The 17,904-nt window shown below is 36.6% G+C and overlaps 1 protein-coding gene across 2 annotated transcripts in view; it reads right to left on the bottom strand.

Annotated features, from left to right (window-relative positions):
- Positions 1-17,904, bottom strand: part of SMYD3 (SET and MYND domain containing 3) — a 340,366-nt gene that overhangs the window by 273,262 nt on the left and 49,200 nt on the right. The window contains exon 1 of one of the 2 annotated variants that reach the window (XM_065729626.1): positions 16,941-17,012. The exons of the other annotated variant lie outside the window; for it this stretch is intronic. The gene's annotated coding sequence lies outside the window, so the exon portion shown is untranslated. Of the gene's footprint in view, positions 1-16,940; positions 17,013-17,904 lie in introns of those variants that run through there. 2 annotated transcript variants of the gene reach the window in all.

Below are 17,904 nucleotides of genomic sequence, written 5' to 3'. Positions count from 1 at the left end.
AGGGAATCTACGTGCATCCCCACTTCTGTTTGGCTTACACAATCACACTCTCAGGTTTAACTTGTCCCTACAGATAGCCTTTATCAACAGAAGAGGTGAAAGGCTCTAGCCCAGTCCTGACTGGGTTTCTACAGATGCTCAGGAGGATCTCAAAGACCCATAAACAGAGGATAAGACATTTCCACTGGGAGACAATAGCAGAATCTTCCCCTTAGAGAATTTGATTTCCCAACTGGCACTGCTTTTGCAGACCTATCAGTTTTAGCAGTAAAAATAGTAACGCCAGCTCATTTCCACCTCTGTCACTGGAATGAGGTCAAAGACAGGAAAAAAAACACTAATGCCTTTCCCCTCATCAGTATGGCCCTACAAAAATTATGACTCAACAGCAAACAGAGTAGCAGGAATTCAGACAAAAAATACTGCACAGATACTTCAGGGTCAGCTAGGCAAGTTCAAGAGCCAGGCCAGATGCTTCATTTATATAGCACAAACCTAGTAGAAAGGAACAATCTAGTAACTGCGAAGATCCTTATGAGTCAAGATTACCAGCAGAACAACATTAAGTAGTTTCTCTGTGATAGAATTTGTCAGTGCTTTTGTTTCATGATTTCACAGTCACATATGAAAAAAACAAAACTTGAAACCGAAGCCTTGAAATGACATCATGGAATACATACTCATTTGGAAATACACTGATAATCTCATGAGCAAAATTTTATTTCTTTAACAAGATAACTGAAAACTGACAGTGCTATCCTGATATAATTAAACAATATTACATCAGTATCCAAAAATAATGTTCATTCGGTAGCTGATTGGCAGTTTCTAAGTCTGCCTTCAACTGAAACGTCTCAATTCCTTCACTTTAATGCAATCTAATTGAAAATATGCTTTTCAGCAGTTTGTTGGTTGAAATTTAAGAATAAGCTCCTAAGCACAGGCCATCATTTATGTCATTGATACATAAAAGTCATTGATTTGCTACATACACACAAATCTATACAGCACATAGATCATAACAGACTAAAAATAAAAAATATCTGACTAGTAAAGCCAAATTAAGTAATTTAAGACTTGTATGGTCCATAGGATTTTTTGTTTACTTGTTAATAAAATTTAACGTGAAGGAACGACACATTTGCTTGCCAATGCAGATCTGAAAATTTGTTTCCTTCTACACCTCTCATTTTTTCTTGTTTTTCTACAAGAGAATGTATTATGCACTTCAAAATATCTAGATGTGGGAAGATGTCTTCTGAAGCACAGCCAAGAGCAGCAGTAAGAATAGCTGGAACACCTAGAGAGGTGGTGCTTGCAGAAAAGGACCTGGGCATGCCAGTGACAGCCAAGATATGGTTATCAGCCATGATGATATGTAAATAATATCATTAATATATTAATTAGCTATGTAACAAATGCATACATTTCAAAGCCCTTTTATACAGGATATGCTGTACGTCCATGCCTCTTGAAACAGAGGCAAGTAAAACAGCACACTTCTTGAAGCTTTGCCTCCTTGCACATGCCATTTAAATTATCAGGCATGTAGGACCATTGAGGGTCACTTTTATGCTACAACTTGTGTATAGAACTGCCACAAGGCAACTGCATTTCCCCAGAAAACAGGGGCTATTATCCCACAAGAAACTGGGAAGGGATTTAAATAAGGTGGTTACAGTGGCTGCTTGGCTACTTTCAAATTTCCTTTTCTATTTAATTGTTGTAGAAGCAACAGTTAAACTTAAAAATATCATCCAGCAGGCTCAAAGCTGCAGAACCAACTTCTGTTGCAGAGAACTCAAAACATTCAAGCTGTTAAACGTTTGTTTCCCGCAAACTGCATACTGCTTCTGAACTATTTCACACTTTTCCTATGTGCCTTCTTATAATGGCATTTAGATTTAATCACACAACCATTTAAATGTCACTAAACTATCTTAACTGGTAGTACGTGGTAGAAATAACAGATAATGCTGCATTTCTATTATGAAAGAAGTTTCCATGCAATATGTGATCTGTGACTAAATATTGCCTCTGTAAACTCAGACACAGAAGACTGAAGGAATGAAGTTGAAATTCAGTCATGCAGCTTTTAGGGAAAAGTTCAAATTAGTTTTTTCTTTGAGTGTTTGTTGTGAATGTGACCACGAAAAAAATTTATAGATTTCCTGTTAAAAAAAATGTCTATATCATAAGAGCTCCTGAAGGTAATCATTTATAGAAAAGCTAATAAACATTATTTAATTATGTCCACACTAACAATTTCAGTTTGCCTTTTATTTCCATGGTTTGACTGTGTTTGTTGATGGAGGTATATGGGCTATGCATACACTTATCATTTGGATAAAACTCTGCCTCCTTTACAGGCAATACCTTTATAGATATTAAAGAGTCCAAATAAGATTATGATGTTAACCCATACTTGAGAACAAAAACTGTTGCATAGAAAGTAAGTTAAAGACAGACTACTAGATGTTATCATTCCTCTGCAACAAGATCAACCAAGCAGAGATGCCATGTGTTAGATGAGTCATATGACTGTAACACTCAGGATTTTATTTCCAACAGATACAATTCATCATTTAAATATACATTAAATAAAATACTTCCCTACTTCATCTTAGAAGTTAGTAATTTCATTTTATGTGACTATAAACAGCAAACTATATACTGCTTTCCAAAAGTTGGGGTGTTGAAACTAGTAATGCAAAGTAGAAAACAGTACTTTGCATCTGACATACTTTGGACTATGCCCCATGTCTACCGATGCTCTACTCTGCATTGTGCACTTGGCTTAAGGGAACGGTACCACCCAGGAGGAAGACTAATTCAGAATTTTCCACTTCCAGGCTTCACCTCTATAATCTATAATCAAGTAAGGCGTGAAAAACACATCAGTAAGCATGTAAGCAGCACAGCAAAACCTCATCATAAGTCAACACTTGAAATACTTGCTCAAATCTTCAAGCAAGTACAAGCTGGCATTTTAAACCTCTTTATACTCCCTGTTGTTTTAGATTTTATGTGACTTCTGAACACATTTTAAGCATTCAATTCTTCACAACTTGACTCCTAAGTGTAATTTATTAGACCCTTATTTTCCAGAAAAAAGGGAAAAAAATGAGAGGGGAGAAGCCTTCCTTAGGAAATAAGAACAGAACTACATAGCACATCACCATAAAACATGCCTTACACTCGTAATACTCACAAAACCGTTATTCTTCTAGGGATCTTGTGAACTTAAGATAGCCTATCACTGGTGGAGCATTTGCAATCACCTATTCAGTAAAACAAAACTGCATTGATCTGCATTCATAAAAAACAGTTTTAAAAACAGATTAAATAGCAGCAATCATGGAGAATAAATTCTTGACACAAACAGTTTTCAGCAAAAGATGAACATACTTGCTCTTAGAAATTCCCATTAGGTAACTACAGAAAACTTCACCTTTTCACTCTCACCAGGGATGGTGCAAAGTTTCTATACTGATACAACACAACCCCTTGTTCTGACAGAGCATCTCACAGAAGAACAGAGGGCTCTAATTGTTTCTTCAGGCTTGGAGCACAAGTGAGAGCTTACCATTTTCACTGGATCTCCTGAGCAAGATGAAGCTGTGAAACTGAAATACCTGAAAACTGTGGAAATCAATCAGGAGTGTAACAGCATTTTTTTTTTCCCAGTACTTTTCTTTGCCAGCCCATATACATTTTCTAATAAAGTACTAATGAAAAGTTCTACAATGATGAAATGTTGCTCAGAGCAATGGAGACAGTGCCAAGGACTCTGCCAAGGCAAATGGAACAGCAGCTACCAGGAAAAAGTGGCACTGAGAACACTGTTCTTGACACTGAGCTGTTGTAAGGACAGATCAGGTTTTCTCCTACGTGAAATACCTACAGGATTAACCATCTTTTACAACTCATAAGTAAATAATAAAGTCCAGAAGAAGCATAAGTTTCTATGTGCCCGTGACTGTTCCAGAGAAGAACCAGACTATTTCTTTTCATTCATGATCACAACTAAGGACTCCATTAATTCTTGACACATTCCTGTTCGATAGCCAGTAGTTGTAAGCAATTATTTTCCCCCTCCTATTCCTATAAAGAAATCCATAAGAAAAGATAGTTATGTTCACTGCTATGTTTACTTGAGACTCAATCAGGAACAGATTACTGTAATATAACCTAGCCAGATCACAGCTAAAAGCTGAAGTTGGTGAAAATACAGCTGTTTATTTTGTTTGTTTTTAAACTTTACTATTTGCTGGCAACAGAATAAAACTTTTCCATAGAGTAGCCTCTAGCTATATATTGATTTTCAGGTGGTATTTACTGCTTAAAGCTCTAAACAGCTTACCATTTGGTTACCTGCAAACACCCAAGCAATACCTCAGCTAACATCACCCTTTTTTAAATAAAAGGGGTTAATGATCAGCTGCCTCTCATGAGATATCATTGCCTCCAGAAAACTCTTCTTAGCAGAAAACAGCCTCCCAGCTTTGCATTTTTACCCTTACATGAGGCCATGAAAAATTCTGAAGTTATTATGGGAGCTGGGACTACACGAGCTTATCAAGGTTCTCCTAAAGATATACAAGATGCAGTGTATTTAAGCTTAACTTCTACCTTTTAGGTTTTAAAGAGGAATAATCTCAAACATACGCTCTTCGTGAGGCTCCCTTCTTGCTTCTAAAAAAAATTCCATTTCTACCAAGTCAAAAAGCTCCTTTACTAAATTGCCTGCATAATAAATCCTTGTTTTCAGTCATATGATAACAGTTTTCCCAGGCAACTTGATTTTTGGGAAGAACATCAAAAGATGACTTATCTCCAAATATGACCTCAGCACATATTTAGTCAGTCAACCACAAGAAATGTGGATACTGTATTTTTATGAATCTCTGACAATCTTAAGTCTACCAAGAAATAGTGAAGTTTTTTTCTATACAGTCAGAATTTTGAGGCTTAAAATAAGTTTTTATGTATTTATTCAATATCCTTTTATTAGCAGCTTTTTGACTTCCTAATATAATAGTCTTGCGTTTGCACAGTCCCATGATTGCCTTTCAAACTAACTAGAAAAAAAAAGTTAAATATTTTGGTAAGTCTTCACTGTTTTCATTTACTGTGAATGAACATTTGACTTTTTCCCAAGTGAAATGTTTCAGGCAACATCTTTATCTAGTTATGCAAGTAAAGAGCAGCTGGCATTATCTGAATATTAAATTATTTCTTTGTAAGCCTTATTACAATTTTAATGCCATTTTTGAAGCAATTACTAGATCAAGACCATTCACTATATTCCTATGATTCAATAAAACCACAAAAATCCTTCACAAATATGCATAAATTAGATTAAATTAGATTTCATTCTTAAAATGGGCAATTAATTAAAATCTCTAGTCTTAACAGTACAAACTATACTGTAATTCTGTAATTCTTCCTAATTTGCTTGGCAGCAAAAAAATAAATACATATACATTTGGAAAGAAGATAAGGATGACCTACCACTTCTTTTCTCCCACACATACTTTAATCATACCCCCCAAAGAACATAGGCTATAGATAGAGGAAGAACAGGGCAGTGTACGTTCCCTTACTGAATTCAAAAAGGGACAGCTGAACAGATAGCAACCAAAAGCTGGTCTTCCTTGGCCATAAATCATAGGGATGAGAAATTTGTATTCACATGCACACAGTAAGGATGTAGACTGAATCTTTTGATAAAGAATTAAGTTCTCAATTTACTGAGAAGCTACAGTAGCAAAACAAGGACTCCGTCCAAACAGTTATCTGGACATAAAGTAGGAGTGTTTCAAACACTGAAAAATAGATATCACAGCAGTACTGGAATGCTGCACTTCACCCTCAATAGTCTATGGTGTGCCATATTTACTAAATACTTGCATTGCTTTCTGATGACACAGCTTTGCCAAGATGTTTTGATGCTTCTTGCAACATATGAGGGGAAAAAAAGCACATACAGCAGCTAAGTGAATTGCACACTTAACATGGACTCAGCAACTCTGAGAAAACAGCTCCCTAAAACACTTGCCCAAGCAGAACTGCACAGTTCATTACACACATAGCAAAAGGAAGTATATAAAAAGGAAACATAGTACTCATTAGTAAAAACTATTACCAGAAAATATTTACTAGTTTCTTCACTGACAAGTTAAGACAGTACAACCTCCAGATACCATATAAGAGAAATCTCCTGGGAAAGAACTACCTCTACTGCAGGAACACCATCAGGAAGCAATGTGACAGCACATCAGAGATACTATTCTCTTTGTTTCTGTTGTCTGTTTTAAAGACAGTGAGATTGAAGATACAATTGTCTACTCATACACATACACCCCATTTCCATATTTTCATTTCTGTATTATTGGAGAAGGGGACTTATGTTGTAGTGTACACTAACAACCATACACACAATCGTATGCACCATAAAAAAGTACCTAAAACAGTTCTCCACTCTAAGACACCATCATTGCCGTGCTTTCCATCTAAGTGCAGATAACAGGATGAGGAAAAAAATCTGAGTACATGCACATACACAATGTGCTAACACAGAGCCTTTGCTTTTCATGAACAGTTCTGCTGCTCCACGAGAGACCAGCAAGAATGCTTTCATCTTGCCTAGAACAATTCTGACAGCAAGCTCATCCAAAGTGTGCTCAAGCTTGATAGCTCTGCTCCCAACAAATCCATCATATTTATTAACTCTACAGTCCTCTTACAGTCTTCAGTCTGTCTTGAAATTAAGCCACCATTCTCTTGTCATGTCAGCTTCTTAGAATGAGTATTGTCTTTTCTTAACTGTTTCCTACGGTAATCACCATAAATATGAAATTCTACTTAAAAAGAAAATACGTTAGTACTAAGCATTTCAAAGGATAAATAATAAACTGACCAAAAAAGAATAAATATTTAAACACAGAAATAAAACTATTACTTATCCTCCTTAGTCTTCACAGCTCCAGAAGCAGAGAACAAAAGCTGAATTTCTGCTGAACTGAGGTTTTGGAAGGACTAGAAGTTTCATGTAACTAATTTAAAAAAAAATAACCTCAGAATGCTACCGAATCTCTTACTCTTTGGTACAGTTACTAAGACAGGGAAGATGATGGTTTAAAATTTAAAGTGGAAAGTGTTACTCCTTTTTTAAAAAGAATTTCACTGTGAAGATACAAATACTGCTCAGCTGCAGCTCCCACAGTCAGCACAGGCCAGATGCTCCCCACTGCCATTCCCTATTTTCTGGTAATCCAGTAACACTGTAAGAAGAGGAAAATGTCATAGCAAAGTTTCTTTTTTTCATTTATTTTGAACTATATACATCTCATTTATAACCTTGCTCAAAAAACCTTTAGATTGCTTCTTCTGCCATTTCCAATTCTTCTAGTCCAGAAGAAATAGTCTTGACTACAAATCTGTTTCATTTGCAACAGTGCTGTGGCCACAATTCCCACATAAAGCATTCCTGTGAAAGTGGTATTACCTGGCTGAATTCAAGCAGATCCAGAATGTAAGTCATTAGGATCCAATAAAAGAGCTTTCTTCAGTAAGAAGAATACTGCTCATGAGGATTCAAGTACTGCAATGGCCTTGTTTCCATTCAGTGATGATGGTGTCTTTCAGGTGAAAAAAGAATATTTATTAAAAGCCCTATGCTGTCAGTAAAAAGTGTTAAAGCTAAGAACATGAGACACCAGGCAAGGAATTCACCTCACACTAGAGCACATAAATGCCGATGGCTTCTTTTATCTTGCTAACTACTAGAAATACATCTGAACCCCCCCCCCCCCGTAGAGTCCATTACTGCAAAGAAATACGTAACCGTACTTTAACAGTCTCTTAGATTGTATGATAGTTGTTGAGCTAGATTCCAATTGCATACACTTTGAAACAATGTAGTTTTATCTTTTACAAATTTTGCACAAAACCCTTCAAACTCAGCTCTCAAGCATACAGTCTGCATCACAATAAACTAAAAAATAAAATGCATAAGAGAATCTGAGCAACGTTTCAAACTCAGGAAGAAGGTGTCAATTAGAATGATAGCATAGGAAAATTGTTTCTCAAAGGAAACCACCAGTAACAGCTTCCTCGGCAGCAGGACACACACACACCAGTCCTGATTCAAACAGTTAATGTCCCAAGAACATCAGAGATGCCTTCTGCAATTCCAGTCATAACCTAATTACTACAAATAAAATTACCACCCAAACCTAGGGAAAATCCAGTGGCATTCCACAAGTAGACAGCTGTGCATCTTCCTACACTCTAATTACAGGCTCCTATCAGTCTGCAGGAATGACACGTGTTTGCCACAGCCACATAGAAACAAAGAGCAAGTGTGTTTTCACAGGAGATTTTCTTAAGAGTAGTTTTCATCCAAAGTATGCTAGCAGTTTGTTAAGATGCTGAGTACCCTAACACAAAACTAATGTGCAAATAATATTTTCAGCAATGCCAGAGCATTCTGGCATAAGATTCATGACAGTTATGAAACTCTGGGGGTTCAAAGTTCACAGGTTTACATACACTCTTCTGGGTAATTCACATATACAAAGTCACAGGTGACCTATAAGATTCCAGTTCCACTTCAGCTAGAAAATGTATCCTAATTAATTTTAAGGCTAAAAGTAAAATCCAACCTAATTTCATTTACCTTTCTTCAGCATAACAACATATTCCAGAAGCACATGCGAAACTGATTATTAAAAGCTTTTTATAGCATAAGATTAAAGTGTAAAAATAACACTATAATAATAGCAGTACTAATTACTTCATTCTAACCTATAGAAAAACAGCATGAATAATCCCAATAGCATCAACAATTGCTTTGTGGCATACTCAACTACTCATACTCCAAACATTTTTGCACGTTGTACATAAACAAAATATCATGTCTCCCAGAAAAAAGAACACAGAAGAGATGCAGAGGGAGATCTTCTCACCAAGGCAGAACAACAATAAAAATGATAGTAGTTAAAAGATCAAGGTTAGTTCCCTGTTTGACTCTGAGCAAAGAATGCATTCAGATCACATCCATGACTCCATTAAATCAATGATGGGACTTCCAGTGATCGAATCTCAAGTTACTAGAACCTAAACACATAAAGCCAGATGGTGGAAATGGATACTCAAGTCAAACACCTAGACACAGAGTCCTGGGACAACAGAGCATGCAGCAGGGAAAAGGTCCCTACAGCCAGCTGTGGCTGAAGCTGTGCCCCAAAGAAGGACATCACTGTGCTGTGATGCAGCAGCAGGACTACAGGGAAGGCATCCATGGACTCCCATCTGCATGGATCTCTGACTAGGAAAAAGTTTATATACTCTACTGAGGTTAGTCTTCCTAGAGTAAATCTAGGAATGCATGTGTAAAAACAAAAGTTGAAGTTATCACTCCTATCCTTTCCAATTCAGAGGAAAGGAGTCAGTCACAATTACAGGCTTGCCTGTGATTTGGGCCAGAAGAGGAGATAAAGATCATTAAGCAAAGTTACCTTTGAGTTTTAGAAATGTTTTAGGCATCGTGGAAAGAAATACATTGTTTTGCTTTCCACTAATATCTAGATATAAAATTAGCACTACTGGGAAACAAGCGAGATTGACTATTTAAAGCTAGTTATAAAGACAAAATAATTTTCTAACATCCCACGGTCAGACCTTTAGTCATTTTTTCCAAGAACTCAGCTGTACTTGGAACAATAAGTCAAAACTATCATTAAATGAAATTAATGTCATTTGCTTGCATGAGCTAGAACAGCCACCTGACATTTCCCTTGAACTTCCTTCAAATGTTCTGTGTGATTTTGATTCTAGAGAAGTAACAGCATTTCTACACTCAGGGCTTCTCACTATTTGTTAGTAGCACAGCAATGACAGGTTAAGGAGGATAGAGAAAAAAATTACTGGTCTAAATTAGCAGTTCCTTTTTCTGCTGTAAAGGAGTATAACAGTGTTACTTCCAATGAAATGACAGGAGACATGCAACAAATACCCACTCTAAAGATAAGATACGAGGAGAAAGTTTGCCAGACTTCAGCTACATGCCTTGTTACATATTACTACATGAAGATAAATCTTTCAATTAAACTTATGAAGATTACTAATCACTAACAATACTAAATACAGAACTACCTTCAGACAATCCAACATTTCCCACTTAACCCTAGCTAAATTAAATATAAATCGCAACAGAAAGACAAAGCTTTCATCCCTCAGAAAGCTGACTGAGAGAGACATGGAGCTATACAGCTTGAGAGGTAGGAACTAGATAAATACAAATTACTGTTAATGCTAGTTTGCTTGAACTAATGAGACCGATTTTATTTCTGCTTATTGATCATCTTGGTAAAGCAAAGCCATAGCTGAAGAAAACCCTCCCCTCCAACTTCAAAAGGACAATAGAATTCCTATCAAATGTGTATCATCACTATGGAGTGATGATATAGATGGCATATTTACAGCCTTCCAGTTCCCCTTATATACACAGGCTAATGTAAATTAGTAAAATACCAAAGGCAACATAACACTACAGTAAGCCAGGTAACTGAGTAGGAAACCAACCAGCCCACCTGCCCCTCATCAGCTTTCACTTTTAGTCAAATTCAGTTAAATTGCTTCAAATACAGAATCATAGAATTGTTTGAGTTGGAAGAGACCCTTAAAGGTCACCTAGTTCAGCTCCTCAAATATCTGTCTTATCCCAGAAAAAAAAAAAAAGAGACGCAGTAGCAGCAAACACTGCTGCTCAAATGTTTTCTCAGTGTCAACTGACACATGTTCTCCCCTAACCATTGGATTTATTTTCTTTTTCAGTACCTTTCTCATGAGACTCTATACTTCCCTCATCCCTCTCTTCTTGAAATGAGAGTGACAAGAAAATTGAATCTGCAAATGTAATGTCTTCTGAACCTACAAGATTTACATGGTACCAAAAATAGTCACAGAGCAGTTGTTTTATTTTTTCATGGGCAGGTTTGCCAGCATAATTTACACTCATTTTGTTGTTTGTGGTACAATTTTTTGAGTCTTTATCTGCTAATCAAAAACATATACATGCTTGGATAGCAGATGCCCACACTTACACTTATTCTGTTTCATTGCCAAAAAACCTCTTACTGAAAAGATGTGACTCAGTTCCAGACATTCAAACATCCAGAGTTCCCAGGTCTTATGACTCATTCTCCCAGTAAAGCCATTCCAAAGGATCACAACAGAGAAGCATCAGCCATGCTCAACTTCTTTGGGATACAAGCTACCAGACATCTGAATTTGTTTAGCAAGGTTTCTCTACATTCACACAATGTATGTCGTTTTGGAGAAGTTACCACCCTGATCTTAGAGCCATGTGTAGATATGCTTTTCTTCCTGACACAGTAATATCAACCATGATTCATTATCTGCTGATAATACCTACAGCAGCAGCTGGGGCCATAGGGAGACATCAGCAAAACTACCTAAATTCAGCTATCTCCAAGAAGATGCAGGTATTGCAAATAAGAACTCATACTGTTGTAGGAGATCCTGCAGTTACAGAACATTTTTTTGTTGCCCAGCTCTAGTACTCTCTGCCATGGCAAGATATAACAAGGGCAGTTACTTAAATAAAAGATAGGGAACTCATCCACTAACACCATCATTAAGACAAAAGGTCTTCAGGAGGCCTGTGTATATTTTGAGATAACAAGGAAAGAAACTTCAAAATTAACTATATATTTACACAGTTACCTTAAATTGCTTCTTTTAATAAAGAAAAAAAAGCTTTGTGGCTCACACGCTGAAGAAGATTGCACAAGTCTTGCTGTGATTCTCAACAGCTGCTACTGATTCATCTCAAGTATCATCTTTTCACAGGAGATGATTAAATACACTTTTTCCACATTCTAACATACAGCTACAGGTACATTCTGACAACAGGCTGAATTCCCTTCTTAGTCACTCCTGCCACCGGACAGGAATTGCTCCTGTGGTGTCAGTCTATTTATGTCATCCAAGTAATGGTATAAATTACAGGGTGTCACAGTTGGCAAACCAAGAATGGGAGCAACCTGTTGAAGTGCTGCATTAAGCTTTAACACTGAAGATTATTTCCAGAGTCTTTGATTTTCAACCAGATTGGATCAAAAATGACTAGCTGATTGTCCAACATGTATGAAAAGTCAGTTCAATTAAAATATACATTGCTATAAGGAACATAATCTTTTATAAGATGACAGCATTTGCTGTCAGACTTATATCTGACTTTGGTCTAAATCTGCTACCAAACAAAATCCAGCACTATCATTTTATTCTCAAGATGATCTTCAGCCAATAGATAAACACATTTAAGGTAAACACTAACAAAAAGTTGGAACCTTTGCTTTGTATAAATGAACATTTACTTGAGGAGAGCATTGGATAGGAACTTCCAGACTGCATATGAGGGAAGATAAAGAAGGAAAGCTATGACAAATAGTCTGTTGATTGCTGAGTTCTTGCATTTCCCTTCCAAGAATCTGGTGCCAACCACTACTAAAGTATACCTATACCCACTGCTATGCCTAAAAGCTGACTAACTCAACCTCCACCAGACTCAAGTTGCAATAGCACAAGGTAAGTGATTTTTATCCAGATCACAGGGTTATCGATTCCACAACCACTTAGTGAATGAAGCTCAACCATACTAAAATGCACAATAAGGAATCAATTACACTGCAGTTCTCACTCAGTACAAATACTGCTTCTTCTCCATCATCATACCACTCAAAATTCCATCTCCATTAATTACACAGTATTTTCAGAAATTGTAAATTGACATCCCCACAGCTTGAGAACTGCTTGAACTAATCTATACTGTATACCCAAATAACACAACGGAAAGTGTGGCAATGACAACATAGTAGCAAAGTCCTGGGCTGCAGCAGGTAAGGATAAACTCAAATGTTGCAGCTGTGGACATCGAAACAAAGGAAAGAGTCTGCTCACCCTTGGAAGGCCTCAGGTAGGCAGGGATCTCCAGCAAAATAGCCTTGCCTCCACTGCCAACCCTTAAATAAGGTCTGGGAAGGGGTGGATCCTGGTTACATCCCTCTTGGTCAATCTGTTTGCCCCCTGCCTTCCTAACAGGTGCTCAATTAATGTTTCAGGACACAACTTAGTATTTCCACTACAGCAGCTATCATTTAATTGGTACCCACTGAAATGCCTGCATGAGACAGCACGCCTCACCTTATGTTGATGCTTCAGAGTGTAACAGCTAGTTAGTTCTACAAGATACCGCTTGGACAAAGTTAATCCCATTTTCTTCAAGACTCTGAAGAAGCTGAGGTAACACAGTCAACAGCAACACCACAAATTCTGGGTTACCCATGCTATATGTCCAAAGAGCATGACAATTTTCAACTGACTATCAAACTGTTCCAATGCTTTTCTGGAAGGAAATCAATTTTAAGCCTTTTCATCTATTAAACAAGTTAAACAAGCCTCAGATCTGATTAATAATCCCACCACATAGAATCCCAGCATTGCTCACAGCCAAAACAAACAAAGAAAAAAGCTTTAAGCAATCCCACTGCAGGTCATCCTAAAGGCAAGGATAGAACAGTTTGCTGCCAACAGCTTTACAGCAGTTATCAGGCTTATCCTCAATTAAAGGCTTTTAAAATTACTGATAGAGAACTTAAATGTTTTCTGTTCAGTACTCAAAGTTTTACTACATGTATCCATGACCTCATTCATGCTGGCTTTTCCCAAATACAGACGGTGCCTCACCCCGCATATTTTGCCCATGTACTCCAGTTGCACAACTACTGCAGTTATATATATATATCTTTACTGTTTCCAGTTCACTATCATAAGAATGTCAGAAAAGAGACCAATGCACACTGCATGTCAGGAACCATCAGTTCCTTAAGCACTGCATTTTGTGAATATTCTGAGCAGAATTAGGCAAAGTAATGGTAATTAAATCCCTGGCCACCTGGATCCTTTTTCATTTGTAAAGAGAAGCATCACATCTGTAAAGCTAAACCAGACAGAGGAAGAAAGTAAAAATGCACAATAACTTACTCTACCCCCACCATTTTGCTCTCCAGACTTTTCTCTCAGTACTTCCAACTACAGCATAAAGAAAAATAGTAAACCAAATAAGATACATACACACACCCCCCACCTGCTCAGTGTCCAATCAAGCCATTAACTTTTATAGAAGCTTATGCATTTTAGTCAGGAATGATTAAAAAACCCTTTAAAATAGTCTTTTCTTTTCTACCAGTTCTCTTCTACCATACAAAGCCAATTCATTACAAATTCCACCTGGACATTACATGTTTTATGACTTACACCTTGTTTTCTTCATCTGATGTTTCCCATACTAGATATAACCCATAAAACAGAAGGCGTAATTAATAATTAGATGAGAGAACACAAATTACACCACAAGATCAGTCTGAAGTATTGTAACCTTATGGTGTCTCTTTCACAGTAAGAAGCTTTGTTAGTGAAAGCTAATACTTGTAACCACATTGCTCTAATTTCAAATCAAATAGGATAGTAAAAGCCCTGTTTCGTGTTCTGGTATAACATCCTATTGCTCTTAGATGTAAGAATTACAAACAAAAATTGAGTTAAATGCTATGGAAAAATTATCTCCTCAAATCTTAACTCTATAGGAAAATAACAGGCAATAATTAAACCTGAAAAAAACATGTTACACCAAAAAAAATCACTTCCTGTAAAGATGCATAAAACTATTTCTGTAACATTAAGTGATACAGCCTAAGAGGTAGGCTCCTATTTACACCTGTTCTTGCTCCTGCTATCTTTCTGTTTATGTAATGCTACATTGTTAAAGCATTGTCCAGGTTCCTGAAGCACAGGGGAGCACCACATCTCAGTTTCTGAATCACCACTAAAAGTGAGTGTAAAAACACTGAAGTCAAACCAAAATTCAATATTCAAATAAATGCTGCATTAACTAGTGCCTAGCTTCTTCTAATACATTCAAGAATTTTCCATTTCTATTGGTTTCTCATACTGCAAAATCAGAAACAGACCTTAGATTACTCCATGCTTGCTAGATAAAACAGCTCCTAAGAAACAATGGTATATGTTCAGAAAGTGATGATAATATCCTCTGAAAACAAATACGACAGTTTCATTATACCATAGTGGAATACGCTGGAAAAAGGTTACAGAAAAATTCTCCTAAAATTATTTGTGCAGTAGCCAAGCCAGCTTTTCTGATGATCAAATGGTAGTTATTATCAGCTGCAAGTGCTTTTGATGGCTTAAAACCACACACAACAGTAAGAGAGGACATGCTCATATTCACTCCAAACAAAACTTTACCAACAAAAAACTAAACCTGTAGTATCAGATAAGAAATTAATCACAAATCTCTTGTAACAGACTTAAAGATGACAATAGTCAGAGAAAGAGGTTCTGATACAGTTCAATGAGCTGGAACACACCGCTCCAACTCTGAAAAACTGAAAATAGAAAGAGCCAAGAAGATTGAAGTAAACGTAATTGCCTGTTGAGAGTCTAAGCTTAAAAGCTGTTTCAGGTATAATGATCTCTGGAGACTAAACAACATTGGAAATAGTAAAAATAAATGAACTAACAAAATGAAAAAGCTTTTGCAAAACAGTTTTGAGCCACACCTAAAAATAAATGTGCTAGCACTGGCCTGGACTTCCATTCTAACATAAGCCCAAAATTTCACATAAAACAGCAGCAATACACAATAGATGTGAATTACGCAAAGAGCAAAAAGTGGATAAATATGTATTTGCTTTTATCATCTCCAGAAAAAGAACTCAGTGACCTCCTGATTGCATGAAAGCTGAACAAATGCACCTAATGCTACTTAGATTAACACACATGGCATCAGAAAGCAGTCTACCCACACCTGTGCACATAACTCCTCACTTACTCATAAGTTTACTCTTAACTTACTCCCAGTATTTTCTTCCTTGAGATGAATTACTTTCATTTCTCTGTTGACATATTTCTAAAACAACTAATCTTAATGAAGAGAATGCTGCTGAAAGTACTGGTAAGAACCTTGATGAGGCAGATACATCTTTTTTACAAAAGTTTGCTCAGAAAACTGATCTAATTGATGCCTGCAAGATCTCAGAAGGCAAAAACAGAACATATTTTTTTGCAGTTGTATCACAGATACAAATATATCCAAATTATTATATACTAGAACACAGACTTCATGAAGTTCAAGCAACACTAGCGAATTCCCAGTTCTCTTCCGCCTACACAGATACATACCAAAATCCCCTTAAATGTTAGTAATAAACTATGTTGAAGAGAAAGTTTCAAAAATATTCAGTGGAATAAAAACCAAGGACTGAAAACTTAAGTGGTTTTTTTATACAATAATTAAACAACAGATTTTGAGGAGAGCAGGGCACTTTGTCTCTTGAAAGATATACTTCTACACTTTACAGAAGCCACTTAGTTCTTCTTAAGCTAAATATAGAATTAATTGCACTAACAGCCTAAACATATACAACACCAAGTTTGTATGCCTACTTCACTTCAATCTCAACTTAATAAATCAAAAAAAAAATCAAAGTAGGAAAAAATAATTGAACATATAAAAGACACAAGTATGTTCCCAACATAAACGGGCACCAACTCTCGTCTGCATTCTATCCTAGGCTTCTAGGTTTGCCCTTACTTAAACTTGTAGTTACTCTGTCATCAATTTGTGTCAAATCTAAATGGACCTAAAAATGAAATTACAGAACAACATTCGAGAAGGATGTGAGGGCAGCAGATTTTGTACATAAGGATGCATACTCAACTGACCTGCATGAAGGCATATGATCTCTCCAATAAACTGGATAAAAGTTGTCTTTTGGATTACACAACAATCATAGAGGTCACAGTTCAGTAATAAAGAAGAAATAACTTACCCTTTCTGAGGATCACAACTCCCTAGAAACTCCAAAAGGAAGCAATCTCCAATAGAGATGCTTCTCCTTTTGTTGCCAGACCTTAAATGAGGTTAGGGAAGGGTGGACCCTGGGTCCACACAGGTGGTCACACATGTGAATTGCTTGCACCTGTGCTCCCAAGGCTGGTCACACCCCTTCACCAGGTGCTTAATCACTGTTCAGGCTGTAAGCTAACAGTTACTATACAGAGCTCATTTACTTTAAAAGTAAAATCTGTTTGTAAGAAAAAAGAAGTGGCAAGATTAGAACCACTAAGAAATAATTTCAGAAAGATAAAATCTCTCTCTCTAATCCCTATCAGCCCACACACAGTTAAGACACAGCTTACACATAAAAATTTTTGTGCAACAGAAAGATGAGGGAGTTTGCTGTATAGCATTCACAAGGCCCTTGAGCACAGCTGTCCCTCTCTTAAAAGTTTATCAGCTCGTTCATCAAAACACAGAAACCTTTTTTTCCAACATACTGTTCTACTAACTGATTAATGAACTGCTCTGGAAGTCTGTTACATTATAGTTCATTAAATGTGGTTGGACTTTTGTAATAGTGTTATTTCAGGACAGCAGTTGCATATATCTTACTGTTTACGTATATGTGAGGATCTGAAATTACAAGATCTTTAAAATGGCTGCCATTTTATCCAACATCAAAATCTCATCTTTTCCTTATTACTCTATAAAAGTTTTCAGACACTTTCAAAATATTCATAGTCAACTGTGACACAGTATTAGTAGATTTTATTTTGTGCAAAATGCAACAGCACTTGGTCCCAAAAATAAAAACTTGTCTTATGCTTGATTTCACTCAGTCCAGTCACTGTGTTTTACAATCAATCATGCTAGGGACAGATTTCATTCAGCATATTAAAAAGTTTGCGTGGGTTAGTGCATTATTAAAAAAGGAACTATATATGTAAAATAAA

This window comes from Cyrtonyx montezumae, unplaced genomic scaffold (assembly GCF_038088225.1).
Source record: "Cyrtonyx montezumae isolate F1298 unplaced genomic scaffold, pur_monq_1.0 scaffold_0, whole genome shotgun sequence".
NCBI lineage: Eukaryota > Metazoa > Chordata > Aves > Galliformes > Odontophoridae > Cyrtonyx > Cyrtonyx montezumae.
Note: the sequence above shows the minus strand (reverse complement) of the source record. Positions and strands in the feature narration are given on the sequence as shown.